We start from the raw sequence: 5,533 nt of genomic DNA, 5'->3' as shown, positions 1-5,533 counted from the left end.
ACTTGACTGACTCTGATAACTGTCAAGCCGTCTTTTCACTTTCTGAATCCATAATGGTGCCCTGTCAACGGCGACGTTCTCGGACTATGTAAACCGACCACACTCGTTACATCGGCACAGGTCAGCTCATACAAATCCTAATGGCCTGTACTCATTCCAAGAATGTGCTGAGTGCGTGCTAAACGAAGCGTGCCAGATATATCACCCGTGTGACATAACATCATCGTGCCGTTAGATTAGTCGTATCCATGCATGTCGTCCAGGATATTTATTACTCCTGACGGAAGGAATCACCAACAAGACCCGCATCAGACATGCAGAAGGGAATAAAAAGAAGCAGAAGGCTCGGCGGTTGGTATTTTTATTGGAGAAAACTCCAGGTAAGAATGAGGTGGCTGCTCTCTCCCCTCGCGCTCTTCCACTCCACTTGACGAGGCGAAATTCAATATGATTACCATTTAAAAAAATTAAAGAGGCATATTTAGTCCAACATATAGAGCAAATATGAAGATTAAAGGCATATTTAGTAAAATATAACGTTTAAGAGAGCATATAGGAAAATTAAAAGATGCATGTTTAGTCTTGGGTACGACTAGGGGTTTCACGGATGAAAAGAGAGGATGATAAGGAATTAATTAAAGAACAGCTTTTGATTTGCATTGCTTTCGTCAGCCGCGGGAAAAGGAGGGTGACTTGTGATTTCATTTCTTGGAAATAAGAATAGTTTAGTTTGCGGAAGACATTTGCTTTATATTTGTATTAATATCACGAAAATAACAAGAGTAACAACTATGCTATGCTTCTTTAAACAAGCTCCCATATAGCCGGTTAGACATGAAGAGTATCTATTTAATTATTACTTAACTGAAACTGTCTAGCTAAGTGTCTCGGTGATGATATTTACAGAGAGCGAATTCGTCCATTCCTTCGTCGACGATCCTAAACGAGAGTATGAAGTATTGATCAGCTACAAAAGGGACTGATCTGCGCTCTCTTTGTCCATCATCACGGCAAACTGTGCATGGTCGTAACATCACTTTTTTGGGGGGGGAAAATTTTCAGGAGAAACTAATTTACGTTCATATCTTCTACACATGCTGAAAGAAGTAAAAAATGTAGAACAAAATACGAAAACAAAAATTAGATTACACCCTTTACAGTCAATCTCCGCATGGTCCCATTAGGCCATTAACTCATTTGCTCTCGTAAATGCACAAATTAATATTTATGGAGTTGATTTTACGTTTGCTCAATGCCGCCGGGAAAATGCTGTGTTCATTTTTTTTATTGTTTTTTTTATGAAATGTGCTTAGCCACAATTAGCAGACCTTATGACCTTACTTGATTTCACCTTTCCTTGAATTGGCGGGATTTTTTTTTCATTTTTGTTATAGACATTATAATTACTGTAATGGTATAGACATTAGTAACAGCAATATAAGGTAAATATATATATATGCGCTCGCTATACATAGACAGTCATATGCGATTATTACGTATTATTATTGTGTCCGGCATGTGGTTTTTTTTTTAACATTGTCTAATTTCTCCTTGGTTTATTTCCAATTCTTTTGGTCTAGTGTTCATTGATTTTCGTCTGCATATATTGTATTGACAGTTTTCCTGTGTTTGGTTTAAAGTTATTTTTTTTCTTTTTTTATGGTTGGTTTAATTTGTACAATTGGATATTGCATATTGCATATATTGTATTGACAGTTTTCCTGTGTTTTGTTTAAAGTTTTTTTTTTTCTTTTTTATGGTTGGTTTCATTTGCACGATTGGATTTTAAAGAAGATTTAGTGTAGATTAATAAAAATCAGTATTAATTAATCATAAGTTCCAACTAATACATATATTATGTTTAGAATGAATACAGTCATGGATACCAAGACACTCTAAGGCCCATGTCCATCGGAGACTTGATCTGTTCTTTTCTTATCTAATGAGTTAATGAATACCACCTGTCCATCCCCACATCCTGCCTCATGTAAAGTGATCGCTCCCGATGCAGGGTGATCAGGGGCCTTGCCACTCGCATATAGGAAGAGATATCCTCAGTGAAGATGTTTGAGGATTACATTTAATTTTATTTTAGTATTTATTTATGTATGTTCATGTAATTATTTTCAGCATTCTATTGGCACTTTATATCCAAGAGTGCTTTATCATCACCGATTTGCTTGGGAAAATTGCCATCTCATCATTACGCAGCTTTCTTCGTTATTTCCGTTTCTAAGATGTAAACATGTACATTGGTGATTTCCACGTAATATGTATAGGATCGACCGGTGAACTTATGTTGCGAAGTACGTTTGCATACAATTAGAATGGGCGGTATGAGGGATGTTAAGCAAATACAAATGAATTGGGTAATGTGACATAAGTAAAATAGGTAATGGCGATATTCGTCCTCAATGTACACTCTCCACTTAGTTCACGGACCCGTCAAAGCACGAAATAGGGGTGGGGGTGGGGGGAAGTAAAGCCGTGGTAGGATAAGGAAGGGGCCCTCTCTTCCAGTATACAGTATACTACAACCTGGTGTAGTATACTGTGTGAAATTGACCATGATTATTTTCTTGCTGTTTGAATTAATAAGCGTTTTTTGTTGTTTGTATGAATATATGATTTTGTTTTAATGTGTTCGCATTTATGTAGTTTGTAATTTTAACTTTTACTTTTATAAGTGGATCGATGAAGTGGTAATCGAGCAGTATTCGCTCAGCAAAGATGCAATTAAAAAAAGTAAACACATCTATTTACTAATTCTAAATTAAACAGTTATTCTTGTATGTACAAAAACATTGAAGATCAAATGAAGTTAACAAAAACACAGTTCTCGTTAATTTGTTATTATAATATATACTAATTGTACAGCCATCCGTAGCAGCAAAATAGTCTTTCAAAATTTCATATATAAGTATTTTCATTTATCAGTTAGTCTTTGTTCACTCTTTTGTCTTATCTTTTTTTTTAGCCAGGCTTCATATATATATATAAATATATATATATATATATATATATATATATATATATATATATATATATATGACAGTCCCCAACAACATGAAACATGGCACCAAGTACTTCGTCAAACACCGGATCGGTGATGGCACAATACATACATACACATACACACACACACACACACACACACACACACACACACACACAAACATATATATACATATATATATATATAAATATATGTGTGTGTGTGTGTATGTATACATATGTATCCTATATATCATCATCATATTCGCGCCATCACGGATGAGGTGTTTGATGAACTACTTAGCGAACATGTTAACATAATGTAGCTGACTGGGATTGATTTACCCAAATTATGCGTACGCGGGTAACGCGTTACACACACACACACACACACACACACACACACACACACACACACACACACACACATACACAAATATACATACATACATATACATGTGTATATATATTTATATTTATATATATGTATATATACACATTTATATATATATTTATATATATAAATGAATATATAAATGTATATATATATATATATATATATATATATAAATATATGTATATATATACTGTACTAAAATGAAAACTTACTACAAAAAAACAATATCCAATTAAAGAAAAAGCATGCAGTATAAAATTAAAGTAAAACTGAATCCTAAAACCTGAACAAAGAAAAGCATTCGTAATTATAAATAATTATCATCATATAAAAGTGTGATCACATCCAGCTCCTATACGCAAATCAAAGATACCTCAGACTTCACTTTATCTTTTGTAGCTTCCGGGGGCGTCGAGCCGGTTTCACTTAGAAATAAAAAGGAGAAAATAAACACAGTGTCTCTGCTGCGTCTTTTTTTTTCGCGGCCATTGGGAGTGGGGGGAGAGGGGAGACGGTGACGTCACTATATACAGAGGTACAAGTTAATACGATAGAAAACCTGCCCTAAGTAATAACGAATAGGTTGTTCTGTTAAAATGAGAAAAATATAAAATAATCAAAGTAATAGACATGAGTAAAATAATAGATAAAATAGTATTTGTAAAAACCTAATCACTAAAACATTTATATGATTTATTTAGAATTGAATAAAAGGAGGAAACTGACAGATAATTAAAACTAGGCATGCCTACAAAGAACTGCAATTAAAAAGTAAAAAGGTAAGCTAACCAAAGTTAAACGGGAACCAAAGAAAATGAAGCAAAACGGGCAAACTAAAACAAACAAATAATACGAAAACAAAGGATAAAAAACGCTTAAGATAAAAATAAAAGCATGGAATCAGGAAGAGGGGAGAATATAGTGAAGGGAAAGTATCTGATCAGGTGGAGCGCGTGGGCGAGACATTACGTCACCAGCGACACTGCACATGTATAATAGATCTGTTTCTTTGAGTATGGACGTGATTTGAAAACGCATTAGTCAAGTCGGCATCAAATTCCAACGAAGTGGCCTATGCGCTTCGTCTTCACAGAGCGCCGTCCGCTGGGCCGTCCTTTGGAAGGATGGGTCGTGCCAGCCTCATGAATTGCATGAGCTTGTAGCCGTGAGAGCCAAGGTTTAGAATTAACTTATATATTCCACATAATGATAAAATAAACCGAAAACTAGCGTCCGGTGAGGTAAAATATTCATCGTACGTATTATACAGTACACACATATCATATACATACATATATGTTCATAAACACACATACACACAGGATAATCTACTACGTTAATGGACGAGGTTCATACGACCCATTTGTGAATATGCAACGCCACTCTTGTATCCATCCGTCCATAACTAACTTTGAATATTAGAAATAGAAAGACTTCAGAAAAGAGCGCTGCGTATCAAAATTTGACCAAACTACGCTTCTTATACTTATTCGCTAAACCAGCTTAAGAAAGTTTTTTACAGAAAAGTTCGCTCTGGTATCTATTGACATCGGGATCTGCTTCCGGACTTCCGTTAGGCTGGAATCAACGAATCAGATTGTTATACATCCAGGTTTTATGTGTCAACTGTGCGTGTGTGTACATATATATATATATATATATATATATATATATATATAAACACGCACATATGAACACAGATACAAAAACAGTAACATGTACAACTCTTTGACCTTGACTCTCCTCCTGAGACCTGTTTCTCTACCACTATATATTCTTGTCAAAATTCTCTCCATGTATCCATTTCGTGTGAAGAGGAATTCGTGAAGATTTCGAAATGTCACGATTTATTTTCATTTCTTACTGTGGCTGTTTTCCTTTTCATACATATACGAGTGTGTATATATATATATATATATATATATATATATATATATGAATATATAAACATGTAAACACACACACACACACACACACACACACACACACACATACACACACACACACACACACACACACGCGCACACACACACACACACACACATGTGTGTATATATATATATATATATATATATATATATATATATATATATGCGTTGCGTGTGTGTGTATGTGTATACACACACACATATATATACACAT

This window comes from Penaeus chinensis, chromosome 16 (assembly GCF_019202785.1).
Source record: "Penaeus chinensis breed Huanghai No. 1 chromosome 16, ASM1920278v2, whole genome shotgun sequence".
In the NCBI taxonomy this organism is placed as follows: domain Eukaryota; kingdom Metazoa; phylum Arthropoda; class Malacostraca; order Decapoda; family Penaeidae; genus Penaeus; species Penaeus chinensis.
This window is presented reverse-complemented; position numbering follows the sequence as displayed.